General features: G+C 43.1%; 1 protein-coding gene across 1 annotated transcript in view; it reads right to left on the reverse strand.

The window, feature by feature from the left end:
- Positions 1-16,392, reverse strand: part of CES5A (carboxylesterase 5A) — a 264,129-nt gene that overhangs the window by 112,239 nt on the left and 135,498 nt on the right. The gene's annotated exons all lie outside the window — the stretch shown is intronic.

The raw sequence follows: 16,392 nt of genomic DNA on the forward strand, positions 1-16,392 counted from the left end.
GGCCAAGGATGGCTTCAAGGAGGACATGGAGTGATGTGAAATGGGTGGAGAGCAGAGGGCATTGTAGCTAAAGGGGGAATGCCCTCTTCCTGCCCAGAATGTGCCAAGCCTGGCATCTCAGTGTCAGGAAAAGAAGTAAGCAGATTCTTGTGGCCAAAATAAATTGCTACAGCAGTAAAATTAAATCCCTTTTCCGGAAGAAATGGAAACCTTTGTAAGAGATGAGAAATCTAAACTTTTGTGCCCCAGCTTAACTGATTTAAGAAACCAACAGCTCCTTGCAAGGTTGAAGAGAGAAGGAGGAAACTACTAGGCTTGCCTCCTCACTTAAGGAAGAGGATTTTCCTGCTGGTAGCTACACACATCTGTGAAGCACCCCAAGGGCTGCATCCCTAGCAGGGTAGCCAGAGCAGAGACAACTCCCCCGAAAATCTCGAGGGGCCGGGTTCAACTTCCCCTGAGCCTGACCTGTTCACCAATGGGTGACAGGAACTCAAAAGACCTGAGTCACCCTTGCTAATCATTTCATTTCATTGGCCCATAACAAATCTCCCTCAGCCGGAATGGGATGCAACCTCTAAAACAATGCAGGTGAAGACAGCAGTTACCATGGAGAAGCATTTATATGATGAGTCTGGATGAAAAGTGTAGAACCCATGCCCAAAGCGGGATGACAACAGCAATGTAAACCATACACAAGGAGGAATCAAGACTGAAAAGAAATATTAATGCCATTGTGTCCGGTTAGTGGGATTATGGATGCTTTTATAAATCTTTTAAAATAATCTTTATTATTCTTTTAAAGTTATTTATTTATTTATGGCTGTGCTGGGTCTTTGGTACTGCACACAGGCTTTCTCTACTTGCAGCCTGAGGGCTTCTCGTTGCAGTGGCTTCTCATTGGGGAGAGCAGGCTCTAGAGCGCAGGCTCAGTAGCATGTGGACTCTTCCCAGGCCAGGGATCAAGCCTGTGTCCCCTGCATTGGCAGTGGATTGCTAACCACTGGACCACCAGGGAAGTCCTAAAACAACTTTTATTACAATTACATGTGATTTAAAGAAAGATAAATACATTTTGCAATACTTTTATCAACTGTGCTTGCTTCTCTCTGCAACCCACTCCCAGCATACATAGAGCCAGTTAAGGAAGTGGGCAATGTTTTCTTCAGCACTCACTCCCTTCCCCCAATGCCCTCTCCCTAATATCCTCATTTTATACCCTGTATTATCTCTCTCAGGCCTAATTCCTTAACCATTATCACAGATTCCTGACTTCTCCCTCTCCTTCTTCCTGCCCCCTACCTTACCAAAATATTCCCTAGTATTGAAGCTGTCCCCAGTGTTCAGCAGTGCAGCAGTTAACCTGGTGAAGGGAAGGTGTTCATAGAGGTAGGTTGCTCTCCAGGATAATATTAATATGTTTGCTTAATAGCTGGATAATATCCAAAAACAGACGCTGTCAGTTCCTTCTGTCTTTGCACACATATGCTACTCCCTCTCCTTAGAACTGTGCTGGCCTTGGTGAACTGCTTGATCGATAAAATGAAGTGGAAGTAACATTCTGGGTTTCTGAGATCAGGTCATAAGAAATCTTGCAGCTTCCTCCGGGGGGCTCTCTTGAAACACTCACTCTTAGGATACTCTCTTCCGGCAGTCAGCTGCTATGTGATGAGAAGTCCAAGCCACAGGAAAAGACTAAGTGTAGATGGTCCAGTCTAGTCAACAAGTATAGATAGTCCAACAGCTGACATCAACTATCAGACATGAATGCAACATTTTGGACATCCAACCCAGTCAAGCCTTCAGATGACTGCAGCTTCGGCCTGCATAGGACTAAAACTGTATGAGACCTCAAGTGAAAGGCATCTAGCTAGCTCATTCAGTCCACATAACCAACAAAAATAACAGCTTGATATTTTAAGACACCAAGTATGAGGGTGTTTTTTTTTCATGTATCAGTAGACAAGGAGAACAATTTTAAATACTTTTTCAGGTGGGATGACAAAACTTCAGTTTCTATGGTCCTTGATTTGGTGAAAGATTCTGAGAAGGACTGCTTTTCTGCTCAATCATTTTTTAAATCATTTATTCATTCACCTAACGTACACCTCATGAAGAATACATCATATAAGGCACTCTGCCAGATGCCAGGGAGTACAGCAAAGGGATCAGAAATAGCCCATGCAAAAACTGTATTTCACCAAACATATTGACATGTTATGTAAAAGTGTTACAGTTACTTGAATTTGGATGGGCCAGGTGGATAAGATCTGAATATATATGCATGTTTGGGTGCAAAGGTATTGAAGAAAATGAGAATAATATGATGAAGGCAAAGCTTCTGAATCAAGACAGCAGGGAGTAAGCAAGGGAAGCAAGAGAAAACCCTCCAGTTTGATTAGAAGGTAAGGAGCCCTAAGGAGGATGGTGGTCAATAGGGCTGACTGGGAAAGTGGGAAACTGGCCCTCGATCAGGTCTCCCAGGATGGTTGCCCTCTGAACCACATGATCAATATGTCCCTGAAGGCTAAGTTCAGTATGATCTATGTTCTCTGCCACAGACCAGTCACTGGTTGCTTTGCTGAGAGACTAGAGACTAAAGAATGCAAGAATCAAGTCTAAATAAATCCCCAAGGAATTCAAACTGCCCATCTTTCTGTGTATAAATTATGGCCCTCAATGCATTTATGAGCTGTGGCAAAATCTACCACCCATTAATATTGATGATGGGCCCATGAAGATGCTATTAGGTGGGAAAACATGGTTATAGCTCAGAGCTAATGGGTGAAAGAATCAATCCCACTAAACTTCTTGGAAAGGGCTGAAGTTGGAGCTGGACAAGGGCTATAGGCATGGCTTCCAAAATATAAGCTGACCTAGATCCTAACACTGCTGGTAAATACAGTGTGAACTTGCAAAAGTCACTCTCCTTCACTGAGACTCAGTTTCTCCACTTGCACAAGGAAGAGTATCTCTGAGGTTGCTTTAAGCTCTGATATTTCATGATTCTAAGGGAGAGTGACGTGTTACATGAACAGGAGAAAAGGGGTGATGTAGGACCTGACTCACACATATGCTATCAAATCTAAATACATCCATGGAATTCTGACCAAGTCCTAATGGCGTCAGTGTTTGGGGGTGCAGTGCATGATTTAGCGCTTGGCTGAGAGTAAGACTAAACCTCAGATTCCCACAGAGGTGACTTTTCCCCAGAACATCTGGAGACCACGAGCTCATGTTTCTTCCTGTACATCTCATTCCGGAGGTCAAGCTCCATTACTACGTGCTTCAATGTGATGAGTTTAGATTTAGCCTCATGCATAAAACACTGTCATAATTCACTAGGAGAGGGGACATTCTTGTCAGATTTTCTTCTCTGCCTCATCAGGAATGTAACATAACTTCTTTTCACCACACCATAAATTTACTTCAATGAGTCAAAAAAGCAGCTTCTCGTCAATATTTAAACGGGTCACTAACAGCCTGTATTTTACTACAATCTCCCAACTTACGATGGTCTGACTTGTGATTTTTTTGACTTTACAATGGTTGCAAAAATGATACAAGTGGACTTCCCTGGTGGTTCATTGGTTAAGAATCCACCTGCCAATGCAAGGGACATGAGTTTGAACGCTGGCCCAGGACGATTCCACAAGCTGTGGGGAAACTGAGCCCGTGTGCTGCAACTTCTGAAGCCCTCGTGGTCTAGGGCCTCTGCTCTGCAACAAGAGGAGCCACTGCAAAGGGAAGCCCACACATCTCAGCTAGAGAGTAACCCCTGCTCGCTGCAACCAGAGAAAGCCCATGCACAGCAATGAAAACCCAGCACAGTAAAAACAAAAATATATTTTTCAAAATTCTAAAAAAATAAATTAAAAATCAAATGGGATTGGTAAATATGTTTTTAAAAAGCAAGACACGTTCAGTAGAAACCATACATTAAATTTTGAATTTTGATCTTTTCCCAGGCTAGCGATATGCTGTAGGAGGCTCTCTCGTGATGCTGGACAGAGGCAGCGAGCCACAGCTCCCAGTCAGGCACACCATCACTGGGATAAACAACCAATAACACAACCATCATGTACCCAGACAACCATTCTGTTTTCTACTGTCAGAACATTTTTCAATAAATTACATGAGACAATCAACACCTTATTTTTAAATAGATTTGTGCTACATGATTTTGCCCAACTGTAGGCTAGTGTGTTCTGAGCATATTGAAGGTAGCTGAGGTTATTAAATGCACTTTTGACTTAAGACATCTTCAACTTACAATGGATTTATCAGGATGTAACCCTTATCAAATCCAGTAAGATCTGTATAAATAAGAAGTCAGGAAGTTCAGGATAAAATGAATTACCAGCTCACTGATTTACAAGATGAGTGCCCTCAGTTCTTTAACTTGAGGAGAGAGTAGCAGTTTTATTTAAGATTACATGAAACTTCACAACAACACAGGTCTCAATATCCCTAAGTTTGAATACTGAGATGCGCTTGCTTACATACCAAAAAGGGCTCCTCGGACTGAGGTGCAGACAGAGACACAGCATTTGCAGTAGGATGCGGTCTCCCTGTGCTGCTTCAGAAGTGATGTTCCCTTCACCGTCTCTGTGGGTTGCCACCCTGTCAGTCAATTTAGCACCACGTGCCACCTTTTTTCTCTTTCCAGGTAACCAGGTAGGATTCAGAGGGAAAAATGAAGGGTGTCACTAGGACCCCCCACTCCTCATCAGTTCTGACTTGTGGAAAGTAGTGGTGAAACGGGTCATCCAAGCAAAGTTGTTTACTTTGGACTCTTCACTTTGATGTACTCCTTGATGTTTGCCCGCAAACTGTCTCCTCCTTCTTCCTTTGAGCAGGTGAGAGTTTAAGTAAGCAGGGGTAGGGCTTTGTTTGGAGGAAAGACAACCATGTAGAAGGACAGCCTGATGCCTTATTCCAAAAATCAAGAAACAAGGGACTTCCTTTGTGGTCCAGTAGCTAAAACTCCACACTCCCAATGCAGGGGACCTGGGTTCGATCCATGATTGGGGAATTAGATCTCAAATGCCACAGCAAAGATTGACACTTCCGTGTGCTGCAACTAAGACCCAGCACAGCCAAAGAAAAATTAATAAATATTAAAAAAAAACAAAAACAAAAATCAACAGTTTCAAGAGTCAATAAATAGTGACTAAAAGCCAAGAAATAATGGCTAAGACACTGAAGTCTCACTGTCTGAGTTCAAATCCCACCTCTGCCTCTCAGCATAAGTGTGATGTTAGGCACATTACTTAATCTTTCTGTTTAGATTTATAAAACAGTTTCCTCATCTATAAAACAGTGAGAGTAACAATGCTTACTGCATGAGGACGTAGGGATGGGTAAATGACACATAGGAAGCAGTAGAGCAGCTCCAAGTTTGCTATTTTATTCCTGTGAAGGGTTCTGTAGCCAAGAGAACCACTGGGTCCAGTGGTTAAGAGTCCACACCCCCAATACAAGGGGCACAGGTTCAATCTCTGGCTGGGGAACTAACATTCTACAAGCAGCATGGCACAGCCTTAGGAAAAGTGTTCATAAAATATAAAAATATTCTTTTTAAAGAAAGATAACAGGACTTTCCTGGAGGTCCAGTGGTTAAGACTTTACCTTCCAGTGAAAGGGGAGCAGGTTTTCAATCCCTGATCAGGAAGCTAAGATCCCACATATCTCGTGGCCAAAAAAACCAATATAAAACAGAAATAATATTGCAATACATTCAATAAAGGCTTTCAACATGATCCACATCAAAAAAAAAAAAAAAAAACCCCACCAGATAACCATAAAATTGAGCTGGTTCAACACCAGCTGGCCTCCTAGAAGACTGTGACCACCCCCAAAGAATAACCTTTCCAGGTCCTTCCCACCACGGAACTACATAAGTCATGGCCAACTCCTGGCTTCAACCCCTGGGTTGAGGAAGGGGAGTAAAAAGCGGGAGAGTTGAGAGTAGGACCTGACACATGCAGGGCACTGACAAAAGCTATGACTAGAAAAATCAAGGCTTGTTTGATTCCAATGCCAGCTCTGGCTTGGACTATACAAGTGATCCCTATGGTGGTTGTCCTGGATGACTTCCATGGTCCTTTCCAATTCTGATTCTGACCCCTTGGGGCCCAGTGAGATGCTGGCTGCCATGGCTCCTATATCTTTTGAAAATTCTGATCTGCAGCTTTCATGCCTGCTTCAGTCCGTAGGATTAGGCTCATTTCAGGTCCCAGCTGCCTTCAGTTCATACCTCTCTCTGTCCTAAGATGAGATGATGTCACTGGAGAGTTTATGTCCTTTACACCTGCCACATTTCTAGGTACCCAAATATTCTGGGACCCTGTGAACCACAGACCATTAACCACATCCTTTTTGCCTTCATGAAGGTTAGCTCTTTTCAGGGGAAACTCTGAGATAACTAAATTAGACTTGTTTTTCAGCCCTGCCCAAAATAACAGCATATGTTTTCTGGGTTATGTCAGCTCACTGAGCTGTCAAAGACACTTGAGAGAAATCAAATGTTCTTCATGAATAGTGTTGCCACACACCTCACACATAACATATATGCTGTGCCATTTTATATGCACTCAAGCATTATTCCTCCCGCTTGAATCTGTGGGCTTTAAAAATACATCTGAGGGACTTCTCTGGTGGTCCAGTGATTAGGAGTCTGCCTTGAAATGCAGGAGACATGAGTTTGATCCCTTGTCAGGGAACTAAGATCCCATATGCCGAGGAGTGATGCCTGCTCACCACAACTAGAGAGACTGTGTGCCACAAGGAAAGATCTCTTGTGATACAAGGAAGATCCTGAGGGCCACAACTAAGATGCAATGCAGCCAAATAAGTAAATAAACATCCAATAGAATCTTGATTCTTACCTGAATTAAGCTAGGTAAAATAGTTGGCAATCAGAGGTTAGTGAGCAACTTTGCTGAGTCAGCAAAAAGGAGAGTGAGCCATACTTGGTGCTTCCCCTGCTCTCCTGTCTTGGCAGTTAATGGGCCACTTGGTGACAAATGAAGACACAGAGTGACTTCCAGCATTTGTACTAGAATGTGAATGACTTGTGTGAGGAGCTTTATTGAATTTTAGGCAGGTGAGTGATAGCCTTCCCACATCATAAGCTCTTGTCAAATGTATCCTGACTGATTGGTATTTTCTCTCACTTTATGGGCTCCCTTAAGGAATGAATTCAGTTGAAAAGAACAATGCACCATTTCTACTTAATTAGACATGTTTTCTATAAAACTAAAAATATTTATTAAGATATAAAAATATAGACATTAATTTGAATTACCATAAATGCCATACTTAAATGTGCTGCTTATTTCAAACCCAGACACATACATATGTGTGTATAATTAGATGCTTTGCTCACTGAGGCTGAACTTTCTGGAGTGACTATTTAAACTAGTGGTTCTTTACCTTATGGATATTCCTGGACATTTTGAGAATCTCTTGGAAGTTATCAACACCTCCCTGTAAAATGCATCCACAGACAACATTTTGTTACATGTTGAATACAGATTCCCTGGAGCCCATTTACAAATCTTCCTCTTTCCCTCCACTCCCAGGGTCTATGGACCAGGTCAAGAACCCCTGACTTGGTTCTCAGTCCTAGACCGAGCTTAAATACTGTGCTTCTCTCTCCTTGAGTTTTTAATAGCACTATGAGTCAGAGCAAAACCCCTTCTCTCACCCAAATATTGTTTCAGCTCTGAGATTCAGAGATGCTTAGCATCAAAAGGTCATGTGTATTTTCCTTATTATGGTTTCAATTGCTCTAACAAAGATTTCTTTCAATAATAAATGTTGTGCCTTTATTTTCCTTCTAACTTGTCTGTCTGGAAAACTATTTTTTTCACCTTGTAGCCAAGAAAAGAGAAAACTACTGAAGAATAAAAATGACTTGTTAACCTTCAGAAAACCCATATTTTGGTTTCCTCTAATTAGTAGGGGTTAATTTTCCCTCTCTTTTGACAAACATGTTTCAAGTTCCTGTACTCTTTTCTAGTCAAAAGTCTAAAATATGGTTATGACTCTTTTTTTCTGTTGGAGGATAACTGTTTTACAGTGTTGTAGTGGTCTCTGCCACACATCAGGTTATGATTCTCATTAAAGACTCCCCTGTGACATAAACTCTGTTGCCTTTGTTGTAGAGTTCCTCCACCACCATCTCTGAAAGGAACACTATTCCTTCACACAGACCACAGACATGATATGCTCTCTTTATTAGGCTGTATGTCCTCAAATCTGGTGTCTGATATGGTTATTCAGGCCATTCAAATTGGACAAGGCAGAAAGTGAAGCTCAGAGCTAGTTTCCAGGTCTGCAGAAAAAGCTGCTGATTCCAACCTTGCAGAGTTGTCAGGAGGATTAAAGGACACAGTGTTTGTCAAGTACCTGGCGCAACACCTGTTCAGTTCAGTTCAGTCACTCAGTCATGGCCGACTCTTTGTGACCCCACAGACTGCAGTATGCCAGGCTTCCCTGTCCATCACCAACTCCTGGAGCTTGTTCAAACTCATGTCCATCAAGTCAGTGATGCCATCCAACCATCTCATCCTCTGTCGTCCCCTTCTCCTCCTGCCTTCAATCTTTCCAAGCATCAGGGTCTTTTCTAATGAGTCAGTTCTTCACATCAAGTGGCCAAAGTATTGGAGCTTCAGCATGAATATTCAGGACTGATTTTCTTTAGGATTGACTGGTTTGATTTCCTTGCAATTCAAGGGACTTTCAAGAGTCTTCTCCAACACCACAGTTCAAAAGCATCATTTCTTCAGCATTCAGTCTTCTTTATAGTCCAACTCTCACATCCATACATGACTACTGGAAAAACCACAGCTTTGACTATATGGACCTTCAGGTGTTGACTATACAAACAACACCTTTTACATAGCTGCTAACAGAAACTATCCAATGGGCTCTAGCAAGGGAAACTATAGCAACTTGGACAGCTCCTCGTGGTCTGCCATTTTGGAGGCCTTCCTAGATGAGCTGACAGCTGCCTTACCAGGAGGTCCTGCTCTAATGGAGCAAGATTCTATGGTTCTTAAAAGGACCTTGACCACTTAGACAACCTCTGGCTTTCTGTGATGAGGAATTCATCCTCTTCTTTATCTCTATGTGCACCCCACCAGATGGGAGGCTCATCAAAGGGATCTAAGTTGTTCAGAGGTTTTGCTGGATTAGAGACTTGGGTTTCTTTTCAGTGTCCCATGGTGAAGTCCCCAGCTGATTATTCTTCATAGATCCTTTTTCCCTCCAGGCAAGTCCAGGGGAGCTTGGGACTCTTTGTTCTGACTCCACCCTAAAGACTGTTTCTTGGCTAATCATCCATTTCTCAGGGAGAATAATCTGGCCCTACCCTATACCTTCCTTGGTCTGGTGTGTGGGTTTCAAGGGCAATTTCCTACTACATTTAGGACAGCCAGCTCCTACAAGTGAAAATACCAGCCAAGGCACTATCTTTCTAAATAAAACGCTGACTAAATGTTAGCAGGCTTCTTCGTGAGAACAGGGCAGGAGCTGTGAGGGGGTACTGAACAAACATGTGGATGTGCTCTTTGCTGACAGCTGTCAGCTGCTTGGCCTCCTGCCGCGCACTGCTCCACGTGGCTGCCCACCCAGGAGGAAGTGCATGTACCCCCCACCCCCCACCCTATCTCCAAGAGAGAGCTCTTGACTCTTTGGTGCCAGCACTACTTGTTGGCAATACAGGTGAGTTCTGTAGTTTTGCTCCAGAAAAAAATATGTTTTAAAATTAGAATTTCAAAAAGTGAGTGTCACTTTGTCACTGATGCGTATTAAGATTGTTCAGTGCCTCCTTTCAATTTCCAGTGGTCCCCTGACTGCAACTGTCTCTAGGCACTTCAGATTCCAGCCAGTCTGTCTCCTGACAAAATAGTTCTGTTAGTTGTTAGGAGTTTGATCATCACTTATTAACTTTCCCTAAGACATGTATTATTACTATTTCCCTAGACAATAGCAATAGTCTCATGCTTTTCTACCTTTTTTTCTTCACTTTCAACCCAGATTATACAAAGCTGCCAGATTAATTTTCTTAAAGTTTACCTAAGCATATATAGCCCTGCTTAAAATTCTTGTTTTTATTTATTTTAAAATTTTATTTTAATTTACTTATTTAGACTGTGGTAGGTTTTAGTTGCTCATGCAGGCTTTTCGTTGCCCCGAGGCATGTGGGATGTTGGTTCCCTGACCAGGGATCATATTGGCATCCTCTGCATTGGAAGGCAGATTCTTAACCACTGGACCACCAGGAAGTCTCCAAATCCTTGTTTTTAATGGCTCTTCACTGGCTACAAAATTACATACAAAATCCTCACCCTGGTATTCTTCTTGATATGGTTTCAGCCAGCTTTTCTTGCTATTTTTTTCTAGTAATTACCCCTGCCATATGCCATCTGGATTCATTAATAATTCCTAAACAAGGGTATCCTTGTAACTTTATTCATGTTTCTTGTCTTTCTGGAATGAATTGCTCTTTCTTATAAAATTTTTCCATTTTTCTGGACACAGGTATATGTATGGCTGAGTTGCTTTGCTGTGCACCTGAAACTATCACAACATTCTTAATTGACTACAATCAAGTATAAAATAAAAACTTAAAAAAAATTCTTCCATTCTTCAAAGTCACCACAAACCCCATTCCTTTGTATAATCTTTGCTAAGTAACAGTAAAAGCTAACATTTAGTAAGCACTTAGGACATGCCAGGCACTAGGCTAAGTGCATTATAGGCATTATACGTCATTATTTCCAGAAAAATTAACCTATTATAGTCCATGTTTTGCATATTAGGAAGGTTTAAGAAGTTGGACTTCTTGCCCAGTGTGTTAGAACTCCTGAGTAGTGAGCAGGCTTTGAACCCAGGTAGCCTGAGTCTGCACCCCTCAGCTTTAAATCACTCTCCTGTCCTGCTACACTCAACCTCTAGTACTTGCTTAATTTCTATAGTGTTTACTTTACTCCACACCTATCTTGTATTATAATTATCATCTGTGTGTTTTTCTTCCTTTCCTTCACTCTGGATAGTGAATGTATTACCAACTTGGCTCTATTTATTGATATCAATAACCAGCACAATGCCTAAAACTTTAGTGGAAAGAACTTTGAAATAGCCACTAAAATATGTGGGTATTTTAGATGAGAGAGGGAACCTAATCTATTCCCAGAGGTCTGTGATCATGAGAGGAAACAGGGTAAATTTCATTCAAAATACATTCTGCTTGAAGAAATGCCTACCTGCTTGGGGCAAGAGGTCAAGGAGCTAATATCCCTTCGGTCAGGGGGGCTGGCTGCAGGGGGTGGCATTTTCCACCCTTTCTGTCTTTCCTTGTCCAAAGGGACTGTGATGGGACAACAGCAAACCCACTCAGAGAGCCAGAGTCATCATGCGGTTCACCTCAGAGAATGAATGTGTGGCCTGGGAAGCCAGCCAAGCCTCTGGCTGAGGCTGAGCTGTCCAGAAACCGGAGCAAGGTGAGTAAGGATGCAAAGGAGGGGGTGGACAGCTGACCCATTGATGAGTTTCTTTCATACTCTGGTGGTATCAGAGTCCTAGCACCCACAAATTGGGTGATTTAAGAAAAATGTGATAAAAGGACTCTTCCAAGAGTATAGTAAGGTGTAGGAAATCCACAGGGGTGGTGCTATGTCCTGGGGTGTGTGTAGCAGTAGGGCTATTACACCCCCAGGTCTGAAGGCCAGGGAAGGAATGGAGAACTTGAAGACAGAGCAACTGTCTGAGAAGAGCAGTGACGTTCAGCTAAGGGACATGGCAACTCGGTGCAGGGCTGCTAGGAGGAAAATACACCAACTTGATTCTTCTTTCTCCCTCTTATCTACATCTTCACTTCACCATTGGTTGAGACTAACTATAGTCAGAGAGCAAGGAAGCCCACTGATGTCATCCATAGAGGTCAGCCTCCCCAGGTACAGGGCTGGAGGGTGGGTCTGGAGGGGCCAAAGAAAGACAGGGGGGTCAGAGTCATGGCCCAGACTCAGGGACCTTGTCAACAAAGTACAGACTCTCAGAGTAGGTTATGGACTGAATTGTGCCTCCCCAGCTTTAGTCCATGGGGTTGCAAGGAGTTGGACACGACTTAGTGACAGAGCAACAACAACCCCTAAATTCACATGTTGAAACCTTAACCCTCAAAGTGACTGTACTTGGAAATAAGGCCTGTAGAGAGGTAATTAGGGCTAAATGAGGTCATAACGGTGGGGCCTAATCCAGTAGAACTGGTGACCGCATAAGAAAAAGAGACACCAGTGATGAACACAGAGGAAAGGCCATGTGAGAACAGAACATGATGTCTTCTTGTCTGCAAGCCAAAAAAAAAGGCCTCAGGAGAAATCAACCTGCCAACACCTTGATCTTGGACATCTAGCCTCCAGAACTGCAAGAAAATAAATTTCTGTTCTTTGAGCCACCTAGCCTGTGGTATTTTGTTATGGCAGCTCTAGCCAACTAAGACAGGGCAAGAGGGAATATTAGATACCATCCTTCCTGACACTCTTCCATCACAGGGAGGAGTCTGAGCAGCAAGAGGAGATGTGCTTTCCCTAAAACTGCACAGTCACTTAGAGGCAGATTTGGACTAGAACCCAACCTGGTGGACTCCTAGGCCGGGTCCTTCCACAACACCCAGAAACTCCAAGATGGTGATCATGAGTGAAATCCAACTTGGTTATACATTTTGTTAGGCTTATAACCAGTACTGATTTTTAACTGAGTTAGTTTCCAACTGTGAAGAATCAGGAGATTTCACATTAATATCTAGATATTCAACTTCTCTTTAAACATCAGAAGACGCAGGAATTCTGGGCCCATGTTCTAGCCTGGCTATAAAGCCTGAACTAAGCTACAGTACTCTGCTTCTAGGACATCCTAACCAACATGCCCACCAGGCTGCTTCACTCAGTTTCTGTTTGGCCCCAATAAGCAACTTCTATTATCGGCCCCTGACCACAAGCTATTTTTCAAAAGGAACACACATGGATATCAATAACTAATCAATAGGCTGCACCTCTCAGGAAACACATTCAGCCAGTTGAGACTTGGGAAACAAGACTGTCCTCAGAAAGTTAAACTGTGAAGTCAGCCCACATTTGTGTAGGGCAGAGTTAGGCTAAATTGTCTGAGATAAATGCCCCTTAGGTGTGCCATACAGAACAGGAACCTGACTGTATGTGTGACATAACTGAGAAAAGAAGGTGTCAATAGGTCTGGGGCTGGCCAATCATAAAACCTTAGAAATTAGAGTCAGGGACTTCCCTAGTGGCACAGTGGATAAGAATTCACCTGCCAATGCGGGGGTCACAAGATCGATCTCTGGTCCAGGAAGATTCCACGTGCTGAGAACAACTAAACCTGCACACCACAACTAACAAGCCCACACTCTAGAGCCCACAAACCACAACTACTGAGCCTGCATGCAACAACTACTAAAGCCAGTGCGCCTAGAGCCTGTGCTCTGCAACAAGAGAAGCCACTGCAGTGAGAATCCTATGCACTGCCGCAAAGAGTAGCCCCAGACCACCACAACTGGAGAAAGCCATGCAAAAGCAATGAAGACCCAGTGCAGCCAAAAATAGATGAATAAAATAAAAAAAAAAAAGAACAGAAAGAAAATAAGAGTCAGAGCAAAAACTGCTGATAACCACCAAGCAGCATTGAGGAAGAACTATAGTCAGAAATACAGCTGGACCATTCCCAGGACAGATAAGATCTGCCATGCCATAAGACTATAGCCCATTAACCGTTTGAATCATTTTACGCTTCTTACTCTGGGCCCGTGCTCATCAAACCATCTCCTCATCAGACTCTTGCTACCATGTAGAAAATTACTAGTCCTCTTCATGCACCCAGGGATGGGTGATCACTGGTTTCCTTGCGCTTCCACGTCTCATTTTCTGATCGATTACATCAGTTTTGGAAGATTGATTAAAGGCTCACACCTCTGAAGATCAATTTGACTCTCTGTGCCATGAAAAACCTAGTTTCTAAGCCTGAAAGATTGAGAGCCAGATGTTCCCCTGGAGGTCTCTTGGGAGCCCAGCAAGCTGGCCTTCCTGGCAAGTTTCCTCTCTGCTCCCTTCCTCTGTCCCCACACACATGCCAGAACCTCATCTTTGGCCATATGGCCTCACTTAATAATAATAATAATAATAATAATACATAAGCAATTTAACAGGGGTCTTCTGAACACGGTGCCCTAATGAAAAGGAGAAACACTTTAATCTGCATATCCACGTGTGGCTATTTAAATTAATTAAAATTAAATCAAATTAAAAATTCAGTTCTTCAGTCATGCTAGCCACATTTCAAGTATTTGATAGCTACATGCAGCTAGTGGTTATTGTATTGGACAGCTCAATTGGAGAACATTTCTATCATCGCAGAAAGTTCTTTAGGATAGCGGCAAATTTGATGATAGAATTCAGATAAGACAGAGAGATAAACATAAGCAGAAGGACTCTTTGTTGTTGTTATTCAGTCACTAAATCATGTCTGACTCTTTGCAACCCCATGGACTGCAGCAAGACAGGCTCTACTGTTCTCCACTATCTCACTGAGTTTGCTCAAATTCATGTCCACTGAGTCAGTGATGCTGTCTTAGCATCTCATCCTCTGCTGCCCTCTTTTCCTTTTGCCTTCAATCTTTCCCAGCATCAGGATCTTTTCCAGTAAGTCAGCTCATCACATCAGGTGGTCAAAGTATTGGATCTTCAGCTTCAGCAACAGTCCTTCCAATGAATAGTCAGCGTTGATTTCCTTTAGGATTGACTGGTTTGAACTCCTTGCAGTCCAAGAGACTCTCAAGAGTCTTGTTCAGCACCACAATTTGAAAGTACCAATTCTTCAGCGTTCAGTCTTCTTTATGGTCCAGCTCTTACATCCATACATGACTACTGGAAAAACCATAGTTCTCAACTCACACCTCTTGAGTTTCTAGATTCTGCATCTATAGGTGAGGCCTGGCCACTTGCAGATTCATAGTAAGTGATGCGATTGAGTGGCAAGAGGCTCAGGTCAGTTTCCCAGGGATATTGACTGACTGCCATGCCTCACCAGCCCCCCATCTAGAGATGAACTTGAACCTCAGCTGAGAGGGAGTTCTTTACAAACCCTTCATTACTCAGGCAGCTGAGTGCCTGCAAAAATGCCAATCTTTAGACTAAGCTCTCAACACCTCATCACCATGACCTCATACCTACTGAAACTTCACAAAGGGGGTCTCAGGACAGATGAGGGCTTTCCTAATAGCTCAGTTGGTAAAGAATCTGCCTGTAATGCAGGAGACCCTGGTTCAATTCCTGGGTCAGAAAGATCTGCTGGAGAAGGGATTGGCTACTTACTCACTCCAGTATTCTTGGGCTTCCCGGGTGGCTCAGCTGGTAAAAAATCCGCCTGCAATGCGGAAGACTTGTGTTCAATCTCTGGGTTGGGAAGATCCCCTGGAGAAGGAAAGGCTACTCACTCCAGTATTCTGACCTGGAGAATTCCATGGACCGTATAGTCCCTGGGGTCTCAAAGAGTCGGACACGACTGAGCAACTTTCACTTTCAGGGACAGATGAGGACCAAGTTCTCTCATCCAGATGGCCCTGCACAGGCTTCCCAATCAATTAGTTCATTTGCTCTGTGTCAGAACTTGGTGAGAATGGCAGGGCAGGATTACAGATTTTACAGATGAGGAAACTAAAGCTCGGGGGATTTAGATAAATTGTCGCTGGTAAAGGCTGAGAAGTTTCAGGCGAAGTCAGGATTTGAGTCTTGATTTCCCAACTCCTGGATGAGTGCTTCTTCTGCTTGCACTGTGTTGCCTCTTTAGAAACAGCTCCCCAACTCAGTGCTCTGTGACAACCTAGAGGTGGTAGGATAAGGTGGGGGATGGAAGGGAGGTTCAAGAGGGAAGGGACATATATTTATTTATGTCTGATTCACATTGTTTTATGGCAGAAATCAACACAATGTTGTAAAGCAATTAGCAATTATCCTCCAATTAAAATTTTTTTAAAAAGGAAGAGCTCCCAAGTTTGCAAACCATTTGCCCAAATGGCACAGGGTTGGGACACATGGTATGGAACCTGAAAGAAGGAAGGATGTCTCTGTACTTCTGCGCTCTTCATGGCAAAGCAATGGATGAGGATACAGAGGAGTCTCAGATTAGAGGACCAAGGGGCGAACAGAGGGAAGGGGGAGAGGCACCTAGGAAACACATTTCCCTTAGGGCAGAACCTCTGCTTTCCAATCTGTAGTGCAGGGAAAATGCTAATTGTCCCTTCCCAACCACACAGACAGGCTAGAACAATAGAGTGAAACCGTGGATGAGAAAATCATTGGGAAGATGGTA

This window comes from Giraffa tippelskirchi, chromosome 7 (genome assembly GCF_054371585.1).
Source record: "Giraffa tippelskirchi isolate mGirTip1 chromosome 7, T2T-mGirTip1v1.2.pri, whole genome shotgun sequence".
NCBI lineage: Eukaryota > Metazoa > Chordata > Mammalia > Artiodactyla > Giraffidae > Giraffa > Giraffa tippelskirchi.